The following is a 12,202-nucleotide window of genomic DNA, read 5'->3' as shown; positions in this document are numbered from 1 at the left end:
GCTCTAAATGTTTTACATAAAATTTTATATGTTGCTTTGTCACTATTTTTCAAAAATTCTGTAATTTTTCCTTTTATTTCTCCATTCACCCAATAGAAAGATTTTATTTAATATTCAGTTGTTTATTCTCAATACTTCCATTTTTGGGAAACTCCTATTTTTTATATACCTTCAGTAAATTTTTGTGGGTTTTCCATGTGCACTTGAGAAGACAACATTTTCTATAATCAGGCTGTATTGTTCAATATACATGCTTAACTTCATTAGTTATGTTGTTTAGATTTTTTTAGATATTTTCTTATTTTTTATCCTGTCGTGTATTAACGATGACTGACCTATTTGTACTGAAGTGACAACATTTCTCTTCATTGTCTGTGGCTTCTGTTTTCTATAGGTCGTTGCTGGGTTGTCTGGTGTATAGATAATATCCTTCTAATACATATAATATCATTGCAGTGAATTGTGGGTTTTAGTACTTGTGAGGCATTCCTGTCTCATATAATGTTTTGATATTCCCTACTGTCTTACTATAATCATTCACCTATGAAATCTCTTTTCCTATAGTTTCATTGTTTCTAAATCAACATGTTTTAAATGTCTCCTGTATAAAGCACAGAGCTGGGTTTTGTTTTATGCAGCAAGTTGAAATGTTTGCTTTTAAAAAAGCAAGTTAATTTATGGTAGCATAAAGCAAAAATAAAATTCTTAGGAATTATAAAAAATAAAATAAAATAAAATAAAAAGCAAGTTAATCCCATTCCCATGTACTGATACTATGTTGAATCTCAACTCTGTCATAGAAGTTTATGTTATAATTAGTGTGTATTCTAAGGCATTTTTATGAGTTTTTTTCCTATTTGATGTTTCCTTGGTTTTATTTCTTTTGGTTTGTAAGAACGTGGATATCTTTGTTACAGTGTTTTCCCTTGTTTATATACCTTTCATAATGCCCTTAATTCTCTTCTTTCTTACCTAACTTTATTATCTGTTCTGTGAATTTTAATCCTCAATATACCTAGAACAATAGTAATCAGCATTTATCATGGTTTAATTGTTTCTTTTGGTTACTTTATAAAGCCGTAAGTAATTTACACAAGAAAAAAGTGTCAGTCAAAAACAACTTTTTGCAAATTCCAAAAAGAATTTAAATACAGCAAACCTCTTTGAACCAAAGAAGTGTTGGGGCATATAAACCATCATTCTCAGCAAACTGACACAAGAGCAGAAAATCAAACACCACATGTTCTCACTCATAGACGGGTGTTGAACAATGAGAACACATGGACACAGGGAGGGGAGCACTACACGCTGGGGTCCGTTGGGGGGAAATGGGGGAGGGACGGGGGGGTGGGGAGGCAGGAAGAGATAGCATGGGGAGAAATGACAGATACAGGCGAGCGGACGGAAGGCAGAAAACCACACTGCCATATGTGTACCTATGCAACAATCTTGCATGTTCTTCACATGTACCCCAAAACCTAAAATGCAATAAAAAAATAAAATAAAAAAACAATAAAAAATAAAAATGTATTGTCCACTCATCGAATCTTTGAGTTTGAAAAATTTCATTTAGTATGTCATTTCCTGAAGATCCATAGTCTGAGATTTAGTGTAAATGATCAATTACACTGTCACCAGAGTTTACGGTGTTGCTATCTGTCTCTTTGCATTTGTCTTCTTATTTGTCTAATAATTGTGAAAGATCTTTCAACTTTTTACCAGTATGGGCAGAAAATGAAAAATTCTAAATTCCCAACTGTGTTCAACAAAAGCAAAACGCAGGCTACAATAATGGTACTTTGTCTTCTTGTATGCCTTCTTTAAAGATAATAAAATACTTTGAGTACTACAATAATAAAATTGAACGATGACAGTTTTTTTTCACTGTGGCATCATCTTTCTAAAAACCTTCTGTTTTATTGTTAATTTTTAGCATAGTTGGAACTAATTGATAAGTCATGAATTAATTCCTAAAATGATAAATAGCAAAATGCTTCAGAACATAGAAAAATAACGACATTTAAATTCCACAGTGTACTTTAGATTTTTAAAAGAATGCAACAGATCCACCTGGTAATTATAGACAGAATATTTTATTCTGATTTTTTTAACAAGTAAATGTCCTCTTTGTTCTTTGAAAGAATTCTAAGAAAGAATAAAATGTGTAAAATAATAGTCTTCATATATAGTTAGGCCAGCTCAGAAAACAAACTAAAAACTAAAATTGGGTCCAATAGACCTTGATGGTATATCAAGTGTTAAATGGATGGCATCTTTTAATTTCTATTACATATGCAGCTGTCTATGTTCTTTTCTCTGATTTCCCCTTTCCTCTCCCTTCTCCCATTTTTAACTGTGTTACTTCTACTTGGACAGAACATGCAACATTTGCACACTTAGTTGTTTACCTATAGTCCCACCCTTATTTTAGTCTTAGCTCTAAAATTAAGTATGTGAAATGTTTTTCATCAGTCTTCTACCTGAAGTGTTCCCATTTATCTATTGATTAGATGAAGCTCATTCTCCAGGACAGGGATTGGCAAATTATGGCCCATTAACTCCACCAGTTGTTTCTATAAATCAACTTTTGCTGGACATAGCCACATTAACCCTTTTATGTAATTTATAGTGTTTGTATACAGTTTCAGTGGAAAAACTGTGTAGTGACAACAGAGTCAACAGAATGAGTAGGGTACAAAGCCTAAATTATTTATATGAACGCGTATCAAAAAACATCTGCACACCTCTACCCTAGTATATTAATTTCTCAGGTCAGGGCACATACATACGGTATTTAACTGAGTTCTATGGTGAAAATTATTTTTGATAGCCTTGACACTTTGAGGTACAATTTGGCAAGACATAAAATCCCTGGTCTATACTTTCTTTTCTTAAGGGTCTTGAAAAATTTGTTCCATGGTTGACTTGATTTGTATTTGCTTTTGAAAAATCTGATACTTGTCTCATCTCTTGCCCTTGTAAGATATTTCATCTTTCTACTGAAAAATCCTAAGGATATTTTTCTTTATCTCTTAAAATGCACTAGTTTATCTGGATATGTCCCACAATTGCTACTGTGGATAAATTTTAGCAGGTACTAAACACAAAAGCTCAGAAACAGGAAAATGAGTACATAAATTGTGGTAGAGTTACACAATGAATGAAATACAAAAATACAAAGAGGTTAACTGCAGCAATATATAATGACATGGATGAATATTGGTAATAACAGTGGTAAAAAAAAATCAAAGAAGGCCTGAGAAAATGGCATAAATATGACCTTTTTATAAAGGTCAAAAACAAGCAAACCAGATGATACTTGTATGTGATAAAGCAATTTTTAAAAACAAATACACAATAAGAATTTCTGGATTTCAGATAATGGAGAAGTTGAAAATAAAAATTCAATGATTTTTTTAAATGAACATGATTTTAAAGAGAAAACTTAAAGGAATACAGCAAATGGGCTTTTTAAAAAATAAATATCCTCCCATGAAATACACTTTGGGGTATTTTGCTAGTAAGACATGATTACTTCTACGATGACAGCATAATAACCAAAGAAAGTTGAGTTTGAGTCAGCATAATACAAAAGAGAAATTTAAAAGAATATGCAACAAAAAGGTTTTTTTTTAAAATAGGAAGAAATACATAAACAAGTAAGAGTGCTACTTAAAATAAAAGGGTTCTACTCTTTCAACAGTAGAACAGCTACTCATGAAAGATGATAAATGTCAGTCTTTAACATCAAGAGAAAATGCAACATTAAAGATGACAATATGATATTAAAATTTAAAAATTCAAAAATAAGTGTAGTAGAAATGGACTGAAGAACCTAACCCCATGCTATTCTAAAAGGTTTATACTTCTGCCAACATTTTTCAGCACTAATAAAGTGTGAAATCCTCTCACAAGACACTTCTTCCTCTCAACCGCCAGAATAAGAACATATTAAAGATCATTTTGGCCGAAAGTTATATTTGAATCTCTACAAAGCCAATAGTAGCTACTATATCAGCCAGGGTACTGAGAGGATACAAATAATATGCTCAAAATAATTATTTATAAAGTATCTAGTAAAGAGCTATTTATAAAGGTATGGCCAAGGAAATATCCTGAGACCTACCACAACAGGAAGGCTTTTTCACCGGTTGGCTTAAAAAAGCAAGAGGAGGGAGTGGTTTCCAGAATTCCTAGAGAATAGCTATATGAAGAAACCTGACAGTTCAGCCTTCAATAGAACAACACAATTAACCCAAAGTTATCCAGCAGGGAGAAAGTTAGTAGAATAAAATACCTCAACCCCACTCATCTCCCACTCTCAGACCTACCATCACTGACTGAGCCCACCTGGAAGCCAGAGGGCATGAAAACAGAATGGAAAAAAGTAAAAGGTGCATGTGGAGAGACAAATAAAGAACATCAAGCACAGCACATTATGAGTCACCACTAGAAGAAGAATAATTATGTATACTACACAATTTAAATAATTTGGTTAATATAATAAAAACAAAGTCAAGAAACATAGATTCACACTTTTAAGGAACATATGCTGAAAACCCTATTTATTCATCCACAAATATTTATCAAGTATTTAATATATGGCCCTTTACTAGAAAGTATTCATACAGGAGATACATTGCAGAATTCCCACTCTAAAACTTCTTAGAAAAAGAACATAAAATGTTTTTTAAAGAGTACCTATAAAAAACAGCATATATGTAATTAATAAACAACAGAAATTTATTTCTAACAGTTCCGGAAACTAGGAATTCCAAAATCAAGGTGCTGGCAGATTTGGTGTCTGCTGAGACCTATGCTCTGCTTCAAGATGGTGCCTTGTTTGCTATGTCCTCCAGAGGGGAAGAATGCTGTATCCTCGCATGGTGGAAGGATGGAAGGCAAAAAGCGCCTAGCTAACTCCCTCCAGCACTTTTTGTAAGGCACCAACCCATTCATGACAGCAAAGCCGTCATGGATTAATTGCATCCCAAAAAGCCTCATCTCTTAATACTACCACATTGGGGATTAGGTTTCAACATGAATTTAGGAGGGGACATATTCAAATCATAGCATGTGTCATATTCATTTAAAAACAAAAGGACACAGAAGCTCAGAAGAAAATAAAACCACTTTCAGAAAATGACAAATGCAGTAAATAAAGCTGTGGATTAACAGTCTTTTCATCATTATACAATTATGAAGGCACATCTACTTTGTGACAAACAAAAGCAAGTGAAACCTTTACTGCAAGCTTTCTTCATTATACATTTTCCTTATTTTTCCAGTAATTTTGACATAAAGCTTGTTGTCACTGGCACTCCTAAGCACTTGATAACCAAACATCACTTTTAAAAGTTGTACTCTAGGATGCTCTCACAAAAAAGTTTCCTTCCTTGACCAGGCACGGTGGCTCATGCCTATAATCCCAGCACTTGGGGAGTCTGAAGCAGGCAGATCACTTGAGCTCATGAGTTCAAAAGAGGCATGTTGAAATCCCACCTCTACTAAAAATACAAAAATTATCTGGGTGTGGTAGTGCATGTCTGTAATTCCAGCCACTCGGGAGGCTGAGGTGGGAGGATCACTTGAACCCGAGGCAGAGGCTGCAGTGAGTCAAGATCATGCCACTGCATTCTAGCCTCTGCGACAGAGTCAGCCTGTCTCGAAAAAAAAAAAAAAAAGAACTCCCTTCCATATTATTTGTATGTGTTTCACACAAGCTATTTTCTTAAGTAGTCTGTTGTCTTACCTCTATACACATTTTCATATTAATCAAGTCACAGTGAATGACACATCTCTTCAGCTAAAGAATGGGTGGGTTTTGGAGAGACAGTCCATGGGACACATCACCTGACAGGGTTAACAATTAAAGAAGAAAATTTCAGAGATTGTGTGTCAATTAAAGCCTGGACCCTTTAACGGCTGCCTTCTCATCCTTGTATTACTTCTCAACTCACCTAACAGTGTTAACTATACTTTCCCAAATAAATTTCTTTCACTGAAATCCTTGTCTCATTGTCTGCTTCTGCAAAAATATAAGCTGTAAAGGATCCTACATTTCTTGCCAGCTTCTGCTCACTTTGTGCTTTCTTGTTCAAACACATTTCCTTGAAAGAGCTAGCTCCACCCATCATTTCCAATTCTATTCCTCTCATTCCCTGTTAGATCCAATATTGTAAGACTTTCACCCCATTACTCAGAAACTGTTCCTGTCAAGATCGCCAATGACTGAACAGTGCTAAATTCAATGATCAATCCTTAGTAATCACTGTTTTTGATGCATCAGCAGAATGTGGCTCCACTGATTACTTTCCCACATAGTATTCTTTCTGCACTTGGCTTACACTTCACCATACTCTTCCGTATCTTCCTTTTCTCCTCTACCTCTAATTATTACAGGAACCTAGAGCTCAATCCTTTTATTCTCCTTTTTATCTACACCCACTTCCTTAGTGATCTGATCTAGTCTCATGGCTTTATATGTCATCTATAGCCCAATAACTCCCAAATTTACATCTTCAGGCCAAATCTTTCTCTCTAGGACTCCAGTGAGAATATGACATCTTACTAGAAAGTATACACACAAGAAGGCATACAGTAGAATTCCTGCTCTCAAACTTGTTAGAAAAAGAATATAATTTTTTAAGTACCTATAGCAGTATATACATCCAACTGTCAGCTTGACATTTTCTCTTTGTCATCTAGTGGCTATCTCACATATATTTCTCATACATAACATGTCCAAACTGAACTCCTGATCTTCAAAAACACCTTTGCTTCAAACCCACTTCACAATATTCTAAATGTTGGTTGATGGCAATTTCATCATTCCAGCTGCCCAGGCCCAAAATTTTGGAATCACCGTTGGTTCCTCTCTCTTATCTCACACTCTACATCCCAAATCCTCAGCAAATACTATTGGCTCTACTTTTTAAAAAAAAATCAAACAAACACTAATTCTCACTGTCATTTTTGGCCCAGATTACCATTAACAGCTTCCTAACTATCCTCTTTCTGTTCTTTCTTCCATAAAGTTTATTTACAACATGCAGCCAAAACAATTCATATAAAAAGTATCTCATTTTCCATGATCAAAATCTTGCAACGTTTCCCCATTTCACTCAGCAGACAGACAAAGGACATACAAAAACCCTGTGACCTAGCTCCTTATTACTTCTCTAATCTCGTCTCTTAAGTTTTATTCTCCTGTTCTCTCTCTTCTCTAGACTCCACAGCATCCCTTAAACATGCCATACATATTCTAACCTTAGTCTTTGTACTAGCTATTCCCACTTCCAAGGAACACCATTTTCCCAGATAGCCACACAGCAAACTCCTTCATTCCTTCAAGTCTTTGCTCAAAATTCACTTTCTCACTGAGGTCTATCTTGGCCTTCCTATTTTAAAATGCAACTACCTCCCAGCCCCAGTAGTTTCAATTGCCTTACCTTGCTCTATTTCTAAGAAATTTATTATCTACCAACAAATCATATACCTGAGTATTATGTTTATTATCTGTATCCCTGTGCTACAAGTAAGTCCTGCAAAGGCAAGGCTAAATGCCTGATACACCATTTGCTGATATCCATTACTGCATGATCCTAGAATCAAATAGAACCAGAAATGTACTCCTATAAGCTACAAATTCAATTCAATGTTTGAAAGTACTCCTTAGCTCAACAGATTCCCTAAAAACCATGAAACAGTGATGTCAATGCCATAAACAGCTACTGATAATATCTACAGTCTCAACAGTTACAAAAAAAATTCTAAAGTATCTTAGATTATTTTAATGTTAATGTGTAATGCTCAAATTAAGATAATTAAAGATAGATAAATCAGATGGTTTCTTTGTTGTAGATCAGATTATGACAAAATCTCTTTCGTAATGCTGGCACAGAACCAGCAATATCTCACAATTATTTGCAATGTTATTAAAAGTTGAATAAGTGATCATTTTGAGGTTTGTTAAGTGAAAGTTTATCTCTTTTTAAAATGTCTACATAATGGTGAGATCAATATCCTTCATCAGAATATATTTCATAACAAAATTTTATCTAGTAAACTATGCTGTTTTCATGAATTACCCTGCTATATTTTCAGCTTTCTTTTCAGTGACCTTCCCCACAATAGCAGTTAAAAAGACACAGGGAGGGGAGCACTACACACTGGGGTCTGTTGGGGGGAAATGGGGGAGGGACGGGGGGTGGGGAGGTGGGAAGAGATAGCATGGGGAGAAATGACAGATACAGGTGAGGGGAAGGAAGGCAGCTAACCACACTGCCATGTGTGTACCTATGCAACAATCTTGCATGTTCTTCACATGTACCCCAAAACCTAAAATGCAATTTAAAAAAAAAGATAATCTCTTTTTAATAAAAAAAAAATTCATGTTCTTAATTTTCTAGAAACTCTAAACATGTAAAGATATTCAAAGGAAATCCAACCTGGTAGCTGATACCATTAAAATCAGTGAAGAAGAAGAGGCTAAAACTAGCATCACAGGATAGAAGTTCTCACAAAAAGAACAAAAAGAAAAACAAAAAATCTACTCTCTGTGGAGACAACAAGCATTTACCATGTAACTAAGATGATAACTCACCCCATTACTTATATTCAAAGCAGCCCTACTTAACAGAGTATCATTCCCCAAAGTAGCACTTTTCTGTAGTGAACTTAATTATTCTGACAGCATCTTTAAACTGTATTTAGCCATCCTTTTCTACTCTTGTCTTTGAAAGTACTATAGATTATTTTATGACACCACATACTTTCAACATGTAAGTAGCAAATTCAAAATGAATTAGGAATAAGTAAAGTACGAAATTAATTTTCTATTAAGATATAATATTACAAAAAAATTTGTTGGGTTTTACTCTGTGCTTTAATAATTCACAGAATGTTAAACTGCTCATAGTTTATCTATTGTTCTTATAAAACTCATCAATCATGTATGCTTCCCATTTTCATCTTACACTACATTCTTAAGTATGCCTGACAAGTAATGCAGTTACTAAGACAAAAATCAAGCCAAAAATATCCTGCTTTTGATAAATTTATTTAGACATAGTATTTTGGTTGTAGAATAAGCCAAAAGAAACTCAATATAAAAATTTTTCAACTATCTAAAACAGAATTGGCATTCTGTAATCAGATTATCCCAAACCAAACAAAAACCTACCAGCAGATTAATATATCAGCTAACAACTTATTATCAATATTTACCACTAACAGTTGATTAGAATAAACCCATCATGTTTTCCTGGTCATCCTCGGAAAGCATAACCACCATTATATCTAATGGCTGAATGGGATGAACATTCAATAAATAAAAATACAAAACACATGAAATATATTTGGCAAACTGTGAATTATAAACTATATTCAGTAGGGATGACATATACTAATCAGGTGGCCAAGAGATTCCATTTTAGTGGCCAAAACTGAAGGTGGGTCCCTGTAGGTATTAAGATTAGAGTGTCTATGTAAAGTCAAGATCCTTGAAGATTTACATCCTCAATGAAAAAGTGAGTTTTAAAAAAATGCTCCATGGAGGCAAATAGATAGCATCTATTTCAACCTTGGTTTCACATAGAGGAAACAATCGTTCCCCCTGGGAACTTTGGGCCATTTAGTAGATATCATGCTACTCTGGGGAATGAATTTTCCCTGTATACAATGTCTAAAAAAACTATATGCCAAATTTTAATTTAAGTTGGATCAGGATTACTAGGGCCCCAGAAACATACTCTCTCCCTCAAAGAGCAGAGGTAAGCAAAGGAAGGCCCAAAGGCTAAATCTAGCCCACCACTTGTTTTTGTAAATAAATTTTTACTGGACCACAACCATGCCCATTTCTTTATGTATTGTGTATGGCAACTTTCATGCTACAAGGCAGAATTAATTAGTTGTGACAGAGCCTGTAGAACCAACAAAGTTTAAGATATTTACTAACTGGCCCTTTAGAGATACCTTTTGCAGACCCCTATAAATAAATGATATACTTACTGTCTACTTTTAATTTATTTATATTATAAAACAATAATTATGTCATTTGTGTTTGAAACAAAACAAAATTAATCAAAACAGTGGAAAACAGTATCCTATAAATTGGAGTTGATCCAAGAATAAGAGTACTGTTGTACTTTAAACTAAGTAAGTGCTTATTTTAAAATTTCAAAAGTCAAAACCTGTGGTTTCAAGGACAAACGTGGTAATAGTTTAGTTCTGAATCTCCCCCATTCTCCCTGGAAAAAAAATGTAAAACAAAAGGAAAGCATGGGGAAAGAGGATTAAGTGAAAGGAAAAGAAAATTACATTTCCAGAGAAATTAGGAGGGTAAAACAAAAATTCCTCATAAACTACAGATTAGGTATAAATGTACAAAAATCAAGTGAAACCAAGACAGCTAAGCAGAAGCAGCCACAAAAATGCAGAAATGACAATGAGAAAAAAGTAGCATAGAGGAAACTAACGGTAGCAGATCTCCTCAAAACTTACTATACCCATCCTCACAAAAAATAAAACAAAGTAAGGGGAACGAGTGCCCTAAACGTGAGAAGAGCTATAACTAAAACAAACCAGCAAAAAAGGCAAGAGCGACTTTAAGACATGTAAAGAAAATTTACAAAAAACAGACAGGAATCACAAACCAAAATCGAACTCTCTCCTGTATGCAAGAAATACATTTTTTTAAAAGTGATTCTGAAACACTAAACAATAATAACAAAAAAGGGATGGGTGAAGGTATACTATGAAAAGACTGACCAAAAACAAAACAAGGGCCATAATATTAGTAACAGATGAGGTAGAATTCAGGTCAAGAAAACATTAAACAAACAAATCACTTTATAATATTAATACAATTTATAATAAACACATAACAGTTATTAATATCTATAATAGCAATTTCTATAAAACATAAATTCCAGAATATATAAGGAGAAATAGGGAAAATAGACCAACACTTTATAATTTTACTTCAACTTTCACAGCAAGATAGATCAAGAACAAAAAATACTAAGTCAGTAATAGAAGACCTAAACAATATAATCAATAAAGTCAATTTTATAAATTATATATTATCAAACTCCATACCCTGATATTATTGAATTTATCTTCTTGTCAAGTACCTATCATATATTTATGAAAACTGAGTCACAAAGAAAGTTTAATAAATTTAAAAAGTAGAAATAATACCAACATTTCCTGAGCACTAAAATAAAACCAAAACTTAATAACAAAATCAGAAAACAAAACTGCCCTTCTATATAGAAAATCTGTAACTTTTGCTTAAAAACTCCTGGGCCCATCTCAAAAGTTGGAATAACTCAGCCACACATGTACCTCAACATTATCATGAGTCTGTATGACAATAACATATGTAAGCAAGCTTATTCAATGTAGCATTGCTTATTAACCATCACCCTCCAATATGTTCCCATCAATAGCCATTCTCTTCTGATTACTTCTATTTTCTCAGTAATATAAGAACTAAGGTCATCAACTGAGCATGATGATAGACAAGGAAGTGTTGAAAACTTGAGGCCAAATGAAAAGGTATGAAATAGTCATCCGGGAGGGCTGGGAGAGAGACCAAGCTGGACTAGCAGAAGATCCAGACATAATTAAGGGCCAACATGACATGAGTAATTATAAACTTACAGCTGGATAAGTACCAGACATCATTACAGAACAACTTGAGAATGGTAATTATGAAATTTAAAGCTGGGTAGAGTTAGAAGTATGAACAAAAAAGAGTGAAAGATCATGGAAAAACTGATAGGCTCAACAGACTAAAGGCTCTGGTAAGGTCAAAGAATTGTCAGAGTATGGGTACTAGAAACAGTAAGCTGGAGAGATCAGTGGAACTTGAAAAGATACTTCAAATGGAAATTATGGAACCCATTGTATTGGAATAACAAGGTCTAGAACGTAACAATGGAGAGGGTGGCTTAACGACGATGGAAAACAAAATCTTTGGTAGATGAAGACATTGACAGGCCAGTCATCTACCAAATGATAGAAGAAGTATTTAAATGCATATCTCCATAATAAAATATTTGCTTTATATATTCTGGACACAGTGACAGTAAGCCAGAAGCTAAATTCCTCAAGAAATAACAGTCATCTGAGAGCAAAAGATGAGTGTAGAAAGGTGAAATAATAGGTGATATATTCTGATGACGTAAGAGTCAAA

The 12,202-nt window shown here is 34.0% G+C and overlaps 1 protein-coding gene across 4 annotated transcripts in view; it reads right to left on the bottom strand.

Annotated features, from left to right (window-relative positions):
- Positions 1-12,202, bottom strand: part of ATRNL1 (attractin like 1) — an 811,767-nt gene that overhangs the window by 731,638 nt on the left and 67,927 nt on the right. The window lies entirely within an intron of this gene.

The sequence above is a fragment of the Saimiri boliviensis genome, chromosome 12 (genome assembly GCF_048565385.1).
Source record: "Saimiri boliviensis isolate mSaiBol1 chromosome 12, mSaiBol1.pri, whole genome shotgun sequence".
NCBI classification, from domain to species: Eukaryota; Metazoa; Chordata; class Mammalia; order Primates; family Cebidae; genus Saimiri; species Saimiri boliviensis.
This window is presented reverse-complemented; position numbering and strand designations above follow the sequence as displayed.